We start from the raw sequence: 15,855 nt of genomic DNA, 5'->3' as shown, positions 1-15,855 counted from the left end.
GGACCCGACCTCGTCGTCCGTTCCCGGAGCCGCGCCGCCGTCCCCCTTATAGAGCCAGAAGCAAGAAGGTGGTCCGGAAAATCGGCGGCTGAAGACTTCTGTCTTCTCCAAGGTAGCGCACAGCACTGCAGCTGTGCGCCATTGCTCCTCATGCACACCACACACTGCGGTCACTGATGGGTGCAGGGCGCTGGGGGGGGCGCCCTGAGCAGCAATATTAACACCTTGGCTGGCGAACTGACACCATATATAGCCCCAGGGGCTATATAGGTGTTTATTAACCCCTGCCAGAACTTTTACAGTAGCGGGAGAAAGCCCGCCGAAAAAGGGGCGGAGCCATCTCCCTCAGCACACTGGCGCCAATTTCCCTCACAGCCCCGCTGGAGGGATCGCTCCCTGGCTCTCCCCTGCAGTCCTGCACTACAGAAAAGGGTTAAAAAGAGAGGGGGGGCACAAATTAGGCGCGGTATAAATATATTATGCAGCTATAAGGGAAAAACACTCTGTATAGTGATATCCCTGTGGTATATAGCGCTCTGGTGTGTGCTGGCATACTCTCCCTCTGTCTCCCCAAAGGGCTTTGTGGGGTCCTGTCCTCTGTCAGAGCATTCCCTGTGTATGTGCTGTGTGTCGGTACTGCTGTGTCGACATGTATGAGGAGGATAATGATGTGGAGGCGGAGCAAATGCCTGTGAATGGGATGTCACCCCCTTGCGGGGTCGACACCGGTGTGGATGGACTTATGGAAGGAATTACGTGACAGTGTCAACTCCTTACATAAAAGGTTTGACGACATAGGACAGCCGGCTGCTCAGCTTGTGCCTGTCCAAGCGTCTCAAATGTCATCAGGGGCTCTAAAACGCCCGCTACCTCAGATGGCAGACACAGATGTTGACACGGATACCGACTCCAGTGTCGACGACGATGAGACTAGTGTACCTTCCAATAGGGCCACCCGTTACATGATTGAGGCAATGAAAAATGTATTACACATTTCTGATAATACCCCAGGTACCACAAAAAAGGGTATTATGTTTGGTGACAGAAAACTACCAGTAGTTTTCCTGCATCTGAGGAATTGATATGAGGTGTGTGAGGAAGCGTGGACTTCCCCCGATAAGAAATTGATAATTTCTAAGCAGCGTACCCTTTTCCGCCAGAGGATAGGTCACGTTGGGAAATACCCCTTAGGGTAGATAAAGCGGTTACACGCTTATTAAAAAAGGTGGCACTACCGTCTCCGGATATGGCTGCCCTGAAGTACCTGCTGATAGAAAGCAGAAAACTACCCTTAAAGCTATATACACACACACGGGCATTATATTGAGACCTGCTATTGCCTCGGCATGGATGTGCAGTGCGGCAGCTGGGTGGTCAGATTCCCTGTCGGATAATATTTATACTATAGATAGGGACAATATTTTGCTGAAAATAGAGCATATAAAAGACGCTGTCTTATACATGCGTGATGCACAGAGGGATATTTGCCGACTGGCATCACTAATAAGCGATATGTAAAACCATTGCCGCCAGACGGGGGTTATGGACTCGGCAATGGTCGGGCGATGCCGATTCAAAACGGCACATGGCAGTTTGCCCTATAAGGGGGTGGAACTGTTTGGGGATGGTCTTTCAGACCTCGTTTCCACAGCTACGGCTGGGAAGTCAAAACTTTTGCCACAAGCAACCCCACAGCAAAAGTAAGCACTGTAGTATCAGGTACAGTCCCTTCGGCCCCAGAAAAGTAGAGGACTAGAGGCTCATCTTTTCTGCCAAGAGGAAAAGGTAGAGGGAAAAAGCTGCAGCACACAGCTAGTTCCCAAGAGCAGAAGTCCTCCCCTGCGTCCGGTAAGTCCACAGCATGACGCTGGGGCTGCTCAGGCGGACCCGGGTACGGTGGGGGCCCCTCTGAGATTCAGCGCACAGTGGGCTCTCTCACAGGATCCCTGGGTTCTTCAAACAGTGTCTCAGGGGTACAGGCTGAAATTTGAGACGTCTCCCCCCCGCCGTTTCCTAAAATCTGCCTTACCGGCAACTCCCTCTGCCAGGGAGGCAGTGTTGGTGGCTATCCAAAAACGGTATTCACAGCAAGTGATTATCAAGGTACCCCTACTTCAACAGGAAAAGGGTTACTTTTCCACAATGTTTGTGGTACCGAAACCGGACGGTTCGGTGAGACCCATCTTAAATTTAAAATCCTTGAACACATATAACAAAAGATTCGAGTTCAAGATGGAATCGCTCAGGGCGATTATTGCGAACCTGGACGAGGGGGATTACAGGGTCTCTCTGGACATTAAGGATACTTACCTGCATGTCCCCATTTGCCCTCCTCACCAGGAGTACCTCAAGGTTGTGGTACAGGACTGTCACTATCAGTTCCAGACGCTGCCGTTTGGATTATCCACGGCACCGAGGGTCTTTACCAGGGTAATGACCAAAATGATGATACTCCTTCGCAAGAAGGGAGTTTAATTATCCCGTACTTGGACGATCTCCTGATAAAGGCGAGCTCCCAGGAACAGTTGGTAAGGGGGTAGCACTTTCTCGGGAAGTGCTGCAACAGCAGGGCTGGATTCTCAATTCCAAAGTCACAGCTGGTCCCGACGACACGTCTTCTGTTCCTGGGAATGATTCTGGAAACAGACCAGAAAAAAGTGTTTCTTCCAATGGAAAAAGCCGAGGAGTTGTCATCTCTAGTCAGAAACCTCCTAAGACCGGGACAGGTGTCGGTACATCAATGCACACGAGTCCTGGGAAAAATGGTAGCTTCGTACGAAGCAATTCCCTTAGGAAAGTTCCACGCAAGGAATTTCCAGTGGGACCTGTTGGACAAATGGTCCGGGTCCCATCTCCAGATACAGCAGCGGATAACCCGGTCGGCAAGAACCAGGGTGTCGCTGCGGTGGTGGCTGCAGAGGGCTCATCTACTAGAGAGCCGCAGATTCGGAATACAGGACTGGGTCCTGGTGACCACGGATGCCAGCCTTCGGGGCTGGGGTGCAGTCACACAGGGAGTGAAATTCCAAGGACTGTGGTCAAAACAGGAGATTTCACTTCACATAAATTTTCTGGAGCTAAGAGCCATTTACAAGGCCCTAACCCAAACAAGGCCCCTGCTTCAAAACCAGCCGTACTGATCCAATCAGACAACATCACGGTGCTCGCCCATGTAAACAGGCAGGGCGGCACAAGAAGCAGGAGGGCAATGGCAGAAGCCACAAGGATTCCCCGTTGGGCGGAAAAATCATGGGGTAGCACTGGCATCAGTGTTCATTCCGGGAGTGGACAACTGGGAAGCAGACTTCCGCAGCAGACTCCACCCGGGAGAATAGGGACTTCATCCAGAAGTCTTCCAAATGCTGGTAAACCGTTGGGAAAGACCACAGGTGGACATGATGGCGTCCCGCCTCAATAAAAAAGATATTGCGCCAGGTCAAGAGAACCTCAGGCGATCGCTGTGGACGCTCTAGTGACACCACGGGTGTACCAGTCGGTTTATGTGTTCCCTCCTCTCCCTCTCATACCCAAGGTACTGAGGATAATAAGAAAAAGAGGAGTAAGAACTATACTCATTGTTCCGGATTGGCCAAGAAGGGCTTGGTACCAGGAACTTCAAGAGATGATCTCAGAGGACCCATGGCCTCTGCCACTCAGACAGGATCTGCTGCAGCAGGGGCCCTGTCTGTTAAGACTTACCGCGGCTGCGTTGACGGCATGGCGGTTGAACGCCGGATCCTGAGTGAAAAAGGCATTCCGGAGGAAGTCATTCTTATCCTGATCAAAGCCAGGAAGGATGTCAGCCTGAAGTTCAGACGTTGTAAGGGAGTGCTGCATATTCAGCCCCTTTTTGTGCCCCAGTGGCACCTTGGGATCTCAATGTGGTTTTGGAGTTCCTGGAATCACATTGGTTTGAGCCACTTAAAACCGTGGATTTGAAATATCTCACATGAAAAGTGGTCATGTGTTGGCTCTGGCTTCGGCTAGGCATGTGTCAGAATTGGCGGCTTTGTCATGAAAAAGCCCTTACCTGACTTTCCATATGGATAGGGCAGAGTTGAGGACTCGTCCTCACTTTCTCCCGAAGGTGGTATCAGTCTTTCACTTGAACCAACCTATTGTGGTGCCTGCAGCTACTAGGGACTTGGAGGATTCCAAGTTATTGGACGTAGTCAGGGCCCTGAAAATTTATATTTCCAGGACGGCTGGAGTCAGGAAAACTGACCCGCTGTTTATCCTGGATGCACCCAACAAGCTGGGTGCTCCTGCTTCTAAGCAGACTATAGCGCGCTGGATTTGTAGCACTATTCAGCTTGCGCATTCTGCAGTGGACTACCGCAGCCTAAATCTGTAAAAGCCCATTCCACAAGGAAGGGGGCTCATCTTGGGCGGCTGCCCGAGGGGTCTCGGCTTTACAACTTGGCCGAGCTGCTACTTGGTCAGGGGCAAACACGTTTGCAAAATTCTACAAAATTGATACCCTGGCTGTGGAGGACCTTGAGTTCTCTCATTCGGTGCTGCAGAGTCATCCGCACTCTCCCGCCCGTTTGGGAGCTTTGGTATAATCCCCATGGTCCTTACGGAGTTCCCAGCATCCACTAGGACGTCAGAGAAAATAAGATTTTACTCACCGGTAAATCTATTTCTCGTAGTCCGTAGTGGATGCTGGGCGCCCATCCCTAGTGCGGATTGTCTGCAATACTTGTACAAAGTTATTGTTACAAAAATCGGGTTGTTATGGCGAGCCATCTGTTCAGAGGCTCCATTTGTTATCATACTGTTAACCGGGGTTCCTATCACGAGTTATATGGTGTGATTGGTGTGGCTGGTATGTGTCTTACCCGGGATTCAAAATCCTTCCTTATTGTGTCAGCTCTTCCGGGCACAGTGTCCTAACTGAGGCTTGGAGGAGGGTCATAGGGGGAGGAGCCAGTGCACACCAGATAGTCCTAAATCTTTCTTTAGATGTGCCCAGTCTCCTGCGGAGCCGTCTATTCCCCATGGTCCTTACGGAGTTCCCAGCATCCACTACGGACTACGAGAAATAGATTTACCGGTGAGTAAAATCTTATTGTTTCCCTGCAGTAGACCGTTTATCACAGGGCAACGGAACTTAAGGGTGTTTCATTATAAGTTCATTTCCAATTCATACAGGGGCTGTTAACTTAGGAGGCATTTATTATTGCATCTCATACACATGTTTATAAAAATTGATGCATGTGGCAACAATCAACATAGTCTCAGTTTTACTGTGTAGAAGCTGATGATTTGTGATTAATAACGATTCTGTATATTTGCAACATTGTTAAACAATTGGCATTTTTTCACAGATTGGATAAAGGATACAATATTGTAAGTACAGAAACAAGTGAGGTATATGCAATGTTTCAAATGCATGAAATACAACATGGAAAGAACAAGGTGCCATACAGCTTGTTGTGCACAATGTGGGGTATAGAGAAAGTCCATTTTACATCCTTGTGTGGCTGGATGTAGAATTCAGATTACTAAAGTCCAGAGAAGTCCCGATTCCCTGATGTGGGAGTTGGGTTAGTCTGTCTCCAATTGCAGGTTAAAGCGTTGTGAGGATGAGCAGGATGGGGGTTGTGTCATAGGGATCCGGTGTCCAGACCCACCACTTGCAATCAACTTGACCTTCCTGAGGTCATTGGTGCTGTGCCATCTTATTTCTCTCTCACCTCTTGAGGGTGGTGTTGGTGGTGGCTCCCTTGTCCCACTGTCCTCCGCGGCGCTGGTGCTGCAGGATGGAGAGGATCTTCTCCTGGCTGCTGTGAGGACCCTCTGGCTGCTGCTCATCAGACCGTAAGTGCTGCTGATGTAAGAGCTGTCACCTCTGATCCTTGGGGCAGTGCTGTGCCGGTGAGTAGACTTAGGTTTGTCTATGCCAGTGGGTGCGGAGGCAGTTCTTCTTGGCTCAGGAGTCTGCTAGGTGCTTTGTTAGAGTTCTGTGGGTCTTTCGGTGCGTGTCCAATGCGTTTCAGCCATTTAATGCCCCTTTTCAAGGATTAAGATTGTCATCCACTGAGGTGTTTTTATGGTGGTTGTGACCAAATGGTTGTTTGCTGGGTGTGTCCAGGGTTCATGATTGACATGACGCCCACTTCGGAAGAATCTCCTTAAAGAAGCTGTGGCCTGTATAAATATAGGCATTAAGCACGAACATTTCTCTGTTTGTCTATATATTGCCCCTCCCTATATAATATTGTTTTGGTATAGCCTAGAGTAGGGGTGGGCAACATGCGGCCCGCGGGCCGGATGCGGCCCGCGAACCGATTCTGCCTGGCCCGCTGTCCCATACCACTGTGCAATGACAAGCGGCCCGGCTGAGCCGCTTGTCATTGCGCTACGAAGCTCCGAGATGCGGCGCCGCTGAGGAAATACCCGGTCTGCTGACCGGGATTTCCTCTGTGACATCAGGCGCTGGGCGGCATAGGGGGCGGAGCCACGGCAAGAGTGCAGAGGGCAGCGGGTAGCAGCAGCGGCTCTGCGCAGCGGATCTGGCAGAGAAGGCGGTGGATAATCTGGGCAGCAGATCTGCCACAGTGGAATAAAAACATCAAAGGTAAAGCTGCTATATTATGGGTCCGGTGGGGGGGGGGGGGTGGAGGAAGGAGGGAGGAGAGGAGGAGGAGGAGGAGGGAGAGAGGAGAGGAGGGGGGTAGAGACTGCTGTATAGGTTCAGGGAAAGGGAAGTAGAGACTGCTGTATAGGTTCAGGGGAGGGGGTGAAGGGGGGTAGTGACTGCTATATGGGTTCAGGGGTGGGGGAAGGGGGGTAGAGACTACTATATGGGTTTAAGGGAGAGGGGAGGTTTGAGACTGCTATGTGGGTTCAGGGAAGCGGGTGGTGGGAGCTAGTAACCAGCTGTGAATACGATTGATAACAGCATTACACAGGATGCTGTTTGTTTGTTTGTTTGTTTTCAGCAGTTTTTTATTTTTATTTTTTTATTACTGGATGTGTTTTTTAAGCCCAGTACCCACGGGCCGATTTGGGAGAGATGTGTGCTGAGCGAACCGCTCAGCACACATCTCTCCTGCCGCTCAGCACAGCGCGATCTGTGCTGAGCGTGCGGGGGGAGATGGGGGGGGGGGGGGGGGGCGCTCACTTCACCCAGCGGGTGAAGTGAGCGACCCGCTAGATTGGCCTGCATGCAGGCCAATCTAGCAGCAGCGATAGCGATGTGCGGGGCCGCGCATCGCTATCGCTGAGGGGGCTACACACGGAGCGATCATGCCGATATTCTAAGCAATCTAGTCAGATTGCTTAGAATATCGCTCCGTGAGTACCCCCCTTTAGACATTTGTATTTTGCCTGTAAAAAACTACGTATGCGGTGTAATGTATATTGTGGTGTGTGTGTTTTTATAGATATATATAGATATATATATATATAATACTATGTTTTTATAGTTATAGTTTATATATATATATATATATATATATATAATATATATATATATATATATATATATAAAACTATGGGCCTAATTCAGACCTGATCGCTAGGGTGTGATTTTTGCACTGCTACGATCAGGTAGTCGCCGCCTACAGGGGGAGGGGGTAATCGCTGTGCAGGGGAGCGATCGCATGTGCAGGAGAGCTGCAGAAACAGAAGTTTGTGCAGTCTCTGCACAGCCCAGGACCTACTCTTCCAATGCGATGATCGGGGCCGGAGCTGACGTCAGAAACCCTCCCTCCAAACGCCTGGTCCCTCCTGCATTTTTCCGTGCACTCCTCTAAACCGGTCAGTTGCCACCCACAAACGGCCTCTTCCTGTCAATCACCTTGCGATCACCTGTGCGATCGCTTTGTTCGCACCATCCCATCACTGCCTGACGCTCCCCAGCGCGGCGGACCGATGTGCCTGCGCACTGCAATGCATGCGCAGTTCAGACCCGATCACCCGCTGTGCGAAAATACACAGCAGCGACCGGGTCTGAATTGGGCCCTATAACGGGTCTTATTTTGCAGCAACTGCTGACTAAGGGGCTGATTCAGACCTGATCACTGTGCTGCAAATTTTGCTGTCCTGCGTTCGGGTAGTCGCCGCCCCCAGGAGGAGTGTAAATTCACCCGTGCAAGTGTACGATCGTATGTGTACGCAGAGCTGCAAAAATCTACTTTGTGCAGTCTCTGCGCAGCCCAGGACTTACTCCTACAAATATTTGTTATTCATATTAGTCCCCACCCTTGTGTGTGGCCCTCGAACATTCACTGGAAGTGTTAAGCGGCCCCCCAGCTGAAATAATTGCCCACCCCTGGCCTAGAGTAATGGCTGCCATGAAGTAGTGAAGAATAAACAGCAAATTATGCTGACCAATAATTTTGTTTCTTTGAAGATACTTCATGGCAGCCTACAATATGCCCTCCCTAATTGTGATTTTTTTCCCCCCAGGAACTGAGTATGAGGAGACATTCAAAAGACTAGGGACAAAGAGGAGGAGTGAACCTATATATAACACCTTTGAACCTATAAAACACCTTTTAATTTTCCCAGATACTTTGATTATGGCCACTAATTGCTTTTTATACTGTAAGCCAATGCATTTTTTATTTGGGATGGGAGGGTACATTAAGAGTTATCCACTTTTTCCCAAAATTAGCCATACTAACACCTGGAGGAATTAAGGTGCGGTAAATGCATTAAGATTACACATGCAAAAAGAGTATGATTAACGAGGCTAATTAACTTGGGACTAGACTGGATGGTTCCATTCCATTTTTTTAAAGATATACTGAAACTGCAATGCTATTTTCTAGGATCACAGTTGTTACCGTATTTTAATTAACAAACATTTTATAATGTGTACCAGGGAAGCTGTCAGCGCCACAGATGCAGTATTCAAAAAATATTAACACTAGTAATGGAACTCCCACAGTAAAATTTATTCAAAGATATATGTATTGGAAGATATTCGCCTATTGGACACTCCCCTCCAAATTAGGGGCGTCAGCCTGTTACCTCAAGTGGAATTAGGCACTGGTATAGGTGCCTGTGGTGAACACTTGTGGACAGAGGATGAGGTAGAGAGGGCGACCTCTGGTGTCAATTAGATATAGAGGATAGGCGGTTACAATAACTTCAAAAAATTTTGTAAGAATTCTTTTATCCCCCTGTGCTTTTTTATAATATATTTTTTATGAAATTCCACTTTTTTATTCTATCTTTGTCTTAGTGCACCACAGTTCAAATAAATTGTAAAAATTTTTAAAACATTTTTTTGAAGTTATTGTAACCGCCTATCCTCTATATCTAATTGACACCAGAGGTCGCCCTCTCTACCTCATCCTCTGTCCACAAACATTTTATAATGCCTGCCACATCTGATCTTTCCGCGACAGTGGTGTGTGGTGCACCCAGAAGCTTATCAACTACTATCACAGTGGCATACACCAGTGCCAGCTTCCAGCATAACTGAAGTGGACATTCTGCCTAATTTTAGTCTTGGCAGAGGCAGACTGTTCAGGCACTTCTACAGTTTAATTGTCCTTCTCCACACTCTCTGATACCCAACCTCCTCCTCCTTCACTATACTGGCCCTAAATTCTAGTCACCATTAGAGATGAGCGCCTGAAATTTTTCGGGTTTTGTGTTTTGGTTTTGGGTTCGGTTCCGCGGCCGTGTTTTGGGTTCGAACGCGTTTTGGCAAAACCTCACCGAATTTTTTTTGTCGGATTCGGGTGTGTTTTGGATTCGGGTGTTTTTTTCAAAAAACACTAAAAAACAGCTTAAATCATAGAATTTGGGGGTCATTTTGATCCCAAAGTATTATTAACCTCAAAAACCATAATTTACACTCATTTTCAGTCTATTCTGAATACCTCACACCTCACAATATTATTTTTAGTCCTAAAATTTGCACCGAGGTCGCTGTGTGAGTAAGATAAGCGACCCTAGTGGCCGACACAAACACCGGGCCCATCTAGGAGTGGCACTGCAGTGTCACGCAGGATGTCCCTTCCAAAAAACCCTCCCCAAACAGCACATGACGCAAAGAAAAAAAGAGGCGCAATGAGGTAGCTGTGTGAGTAAGATTAGCGACCCTAGTGGCCGACACAAACACCGGGCCCATCTAGGAGTGGCACTGCAGTGTCACGCAGGATGGCCCTTCCAAAAAACCCTCCCCAAACAGCACATGACGCAAAGAAAAAAAGAGGCGCAATGAGGTAGCTGACTGTGTGAGTAAGATTAGCGACCCTAGTGGCCGACACAAACACCGGGCACATCTAGGAGTGGCACTGCAGTGTCACGCAGGATGTCCCTTCCAAAAAACCCTCCCCAAACAGCACATGACGCAAAGAAAAAAAGAGGCGCAATGAGGTAGCTGTGTGAGTAAGATTAGCGACCCTAGTGGCCGACACAAACACCGGGCCCATCTAGGAGTGGCACTGCAGTGTCACGCAGGGTGTCCCTTCCAAAAAACCCACCCCAATCAGCACATGATGCAAAGAAAAAGAAAAGAAAAAAGAGGTGCAAGATGGAATTATCCTTGGGCCCTCCCACCCACCCTTATGTTGTATAAACAAAACAGGACATGCACACTTTAACCAACCCATCATTTCAGTGACAGGGTCTGCCACACGACTGTGACTGATATGACGGGTTGGTTTGGACCCCCCCCAAAAAAGAAGCAATTAATCTCTCCTTGCACAAACTGGCTCTACAGAGGCAAGATGTCCACCTCATCTTCACCCTCCGATATATCACCGTGTACATCCCCCTCCTCACAGATTATCAATTCGTCCCCACTGGAATCCACCATCTCAGCTCCCTGTGTACTTTGTGGAGGCAATTGCTGCTGGTCAATGTCTCCGCGGAGGAATTGATTATAATTCATTTTAATGAACATCATCTTCTCCACATTTTCTGGATGTAACCTCGTACGCCGATTGCTGACAAGGTGAGCGGCGGCACTAAACACTCTTTCGGAGTACACACTTGTGGGAGGGCAACTTAGGTAGAATAAAGCCAGTTTGTGCAAGGGCCTCCAAATTGCCTCTTTTTCCTGCCAGTATAAGTACGGACTGTGTGACGTGCCTACTTGGATGCGGTCACTCATATAATCCTCCACCATTCTATCAATGTTGAGAGAATCATATGCAGTGACAGTAGACGACATGTCCGTAATCGTTGTCAGGTCCTTCAGTCCGGACCAGATGTCAGCATCAGCAGTCGCTCCAGACTGCCCTGCATCACCGCCAGCGGGTGGGCTCGGAATTCTGAGCCTTTTCCTCGCACCCCCAGTTGCGGGAGAATGTGAAGGAGGAGATGTTGACAGGTCGCGTTCCGCTTGACTTGACAATTTTGTCACCAGCAGGTCTTTCAACCCCAGCAGACCTGTGTCTGCCGGAAAGAGAGATCCAAGGTAGGCTTTAAATCTAGGATCGAGCACGGTGGCCAAAATGTAGTGCTCTGATTTCAACAGATTGACCACCCGTGAATCCTTGTTAAGCGAATTAAGGGCTGCATCCACAAGTCCCACATGCCTAGCGGAATCGCTCCGTGTTAGCTCCTCCTTCAATGCCTCCAGCTTCTTCTGCAAAAGCCTGATGAGGGGAATGACCTGACTCAGGCTGGCAGTGTCTGAACTGACTTCACGTGTGGCAAGTTCAAAGGGCATCAGAACCTTGCACAACGTTGAAATCATTCTCCACTGCACTTGAGACAGGTGCATTCCACCTACTATATCGTGCTCAATTGTATAGGCTTGAATGGCCTTTTGCTGCTCCTCCAACCTCTGAAGCATATAGAGGGTTGAATTCCACCTCGTTACCACTTCTTGCTTCAGATGATGGCAGGGCAGGTTCAGTAGTTTTTGGTGGTGCTCCAGTTTTCTGTACGTGGTGCCTGTACGCCGAAAGTGTCCCGCAATTCTTCTGGCCACCGACAGCATCTCTTGCACGGCCCTGTCGTTTTTTAAAAAATTCTGCACCACCAAATTCAAGGTATGTGCAAAACATGGGACGTGCTGGAATTGGCCCAGATTTAATGCACACACAATATTGCTGGCGTTGTCCGATGCCACAAATCCACAGGAGAGTCCAATTGGGGTAAGCCATTCCGCGATGATCTTCCTCAGTTGCCGTAAGAGGTTTTCAGCTGTGTGCGTATTCTGGAAAGCGGTGATACAAAGCGTAGCCTGCCTAGGAAAGAGTTGGCGTTTGCGAGATGCTGCTACTGGTGCCGCCGCTGCTGTTCTTGCGGCGGGAGTCCATACATCTACCCAGTGGGCTGTCACAGTCATATAGTCCTGACCCTGCCCTGCTCCACTTGTCCACATGTCCGTGGTTAAGTGGACATTGGGTACAGCTGCATTTTTTAGGACACTGGTGACTCTTTTTCTGAGGTCTGTGTACATTTTCGGTATCGCCTGCCTAGAGAAATGGAACCTAGATGGTATTTGGTACCGGGGACACAGTACCTCCAACAAGTCTCTAGTTGGCTCTGCAGTAATGATGGATACCGGAACCACGTTTCTCACCACCCAGGATGCCAAGGCCTCAGTTATCCGCTTTGCAGTAGGATGACTGCTGTGATATTTCATCTTCCTCGCAAAGGACTGTTGAACAGTCAATTGCTTACTGGAAGTAGTACAAGTGGGCTTACGACTTCCCCTCTGGGATGACCATCGACTCCCAGCGGCAACAACAGCAGCGCCAGCAGCAGTAGGCGTTACACGCAAGGATGCATCGGAGGAATCCCAGGCAGGAGAGGACTCGTCAGACTTGCCAGTGACATGGCCTGCAGGACTATTGGCATTCCTGGGGAAGGAGGAAATTGACACTGAGGGAGTTGGTGGGGTGGTTTGCGTGAGCTTGGTTACAAGAGGAAGGGATTTACTGGTCAGTGGACTGCTTCCGCTGTCACCCAAAGTTTTTGAACTTGTCACTGACTTATTATGAATGCGCTGCAGGTGACGTATAAGGGAGGATGTTCCGAGGTGGTTAACGTCCTTACCCCTACTTATTACAGCTTGACAAAGGGAACACACGGCTTGACACCTGTTGTCCGCATTTCTGGTGAAATACCTCCACACCGAAGAGCTGATTTTTTTGGTATTTTCACCTGGCATGTCAACGGCCATATTCCTCCCACGGACAACAGGTGTCTCCCCGGGTGCCTGACTTAAACAAACCACCTCACCATCAGAATCCTCCTGGTCAATTTCCTCCCCAGCGCCAGCAACACCCATATCCTCCTCATCCTGGTGTACTTCAACACTGACATCTTCAATCTGACTATCAGGAACTGGACTGCGGGTGCTCCTTCCAGCACTTGCAGGGGGCATGCAAATAGTGGAAGGCGCATGCTCTTCACGTCCAGTGTTGGGAAGGTCAGGCATCGCAAACGACACAATTGGACTCTCCTTGTGGATTTGGGATTTCAAAGAACGCACAGTTCTTTGCGGTGCTTTTGCCAGCTTGAGTCTTTTCAGTTTTCTAGCGAGAGGCTGAGTGCTTCCATCCTCATGTGAAGCTGAACCACTAGCCATGAACATAGGCCAGGGCCTCAGCCGTTCCTTGCCACTCCGTGTGGTAAATGGCATATTGGCAAGTTTACGCTTCTCCTCCGACAATTTTATTTTAGGTTTTGGAGTCCTTTTTTTTCTGATATTTGGTGTTTTGGATTTGACATGCTCTGTACTATGACATTGGGCATCGGCCTTGGCAGACGACGTTGCTGGCATTTCATCGTCTCGGCCATGACTAGTGGCAGCAGCTTCAGCACGAGGTGGAAGTGGATCTTGATCTTTCCCTAATTTTGGAACCTCAACTTTTTTGTTCTCCATATTTTATAGGCAGAACTAAAAGGCACCTCAGGTAAACAATGGAGATGGATGGATTGGATACTAGTATACAATTATGGACGGACTGCCACGGTTAGGTGGTATAAAAAAACCACGGTTAGGTGGTATATATTATAATAATAATACAATTATGGATGGACGGACTGCCTGCCGACTGCCGACACAGAGGTAGCCACAGCCGTGAACTACCGCACTGTACACTGGTTGATAAAGAGATAGTAGTATACTCGTAACAATTAGGATGACACTATGACGGTATAAAGAATGAAAAAAAAACCACGGTTAGGTGGTAGGTATATAATAATAAATAATACAATTCTGGTCGGACGGACTGCCTGCCGTGTGCCGACACAGAGGTAGCCACAGCCGTGAACTACCGCACTGTACACTGGTTGATAAAGAGATAGTAGTATACTCGTAACAATTAGGATGACACTATGACGGTATAAAGAATGAAAAAAAAAACCACGGTTAGGTGGTAGGTATATAATAATAAATAATACAATTCTGGTCGGACGGACTGCCTGCCGTGTGCCGACACAGAGGTAGCCACAGCCGTGAACTACCGCACTGTACACTGGTTGATAAAGAGATAGTAGTATACTCGTAACAATTAGGATGACACTATGACGGTATAAAGAATGAAAAAAAAACCACGGTTAGGTGGTAGGTATATAATAATAAATAATACAATTCTGGTCGGACGGACTGCCTGCCGTGTGCCGACACAGAGGTAGCCACAGCCGTGAACTACCGCACTGTACACTGGTTGATAAAGAGATAGTAGTATACTCGTAACAATTAGGATGACACTATGACGGTATAAAGAATGAAAAAAAAACCACGGTTAGGTGGTAGGTATATAATAATAAATAATACAATTCTGGTCGGACGGACTGCCTGCCGTGTGCCGACACAGAGGTAGCCACAGCCGTGAACTACCGCACTGTACACTGGTTGATAAAGAGATAGTAGTATACTCGTAACAATTAGGATGACACTATGACGGTATAAAGAATGAAAAAAAAACCACGGTTAGGTGGTAGGTATATAATAATAAATAATACAATTCTGGTCGGACGGACTGCCTGCCGTGTGCCGACACAGAGGTAGCCACAGCCGTGAACTACCGCACTGTACACTGGTTGATAAAGAGATAGTAGTATACTCGTAACAATTAGGATGACACTATGACGGTATAAAGAATGAAAAAAAAAACCACGGTTAGGTGGTAGGTATATAATAATAAATAATACAATTCTGGTCGGACGGACTGCCTGCCGTGTGCCGACACAGAGGTAGCCACAGCCGTGAACTACCGCACTGTACACTGGTTGATAAAGAGATAGTAGTATACTCGTAACAATTAGGATGACACTATGACGGTATAAAGAATGAAAAAAAAAACCACGGTTAGGTGGTAGGTATATAATAATAAATAATACAATTCTGGTCGGACGGACTGCCTGCCGTGTGCCGACACAGAGGTAGCCACAGCCGTGAACTACCGCACTGTACACTGGTTGATAAAGAGATAGTAGTATACTCGTAACAATTAGGATGACACTATGACGGTATAAAGAATGAAAAAAAAACCACGGTTAGGTGGTAGGTATATAATAATAAATAATACAATTCTGGTCGGACGGACTGCCTGCCGTGTGCCGACACAGAGGTAGCCACAGCCGTGAACTACCGCACTGTACTGTGTCTGCTGCTAATATAGACTGGTTGATATTTAAAGAGATATTAGTAGTATACAACAATACTATACTGGTGGTCAGGCACTGGTCACCACTCCTGCAGCAAAAGTGTGCACTGTTAATTAATATAATTGTACTCCTGGCTCCTGCTAACAACCTGCAGTGCTCCCCAGTCTCCCCCACAATTAATTATAAGCTTTTAATTTATACATTGATGACTGTGCAGCACACTGGGCTGAGCTGAGTGCACACAGACTGAGTCACACTGTGTGACTGACTGTGCTGTGTATCGTTTTTTTTTTCAGGCAGAGAACGGATATA

This window comes from Pseudophryne corroboree, chromosome 3 (genome assembly GCF_028390025.1).
Source record: "Pseudophryne corroboree isolate aPseCor3 chromosome 3, aPseCor3.hap2, whole genome shotgun sequence".
Taxonomy (NCBI): Eukaryota; Metazoa; Chordata; class Amphibia; order Anura; family Myobatrachidae; genus Pseudophryne; species Pseudophryne corroboree.
Note: the sequence above shows the minus strand (reverse complement) of the source record.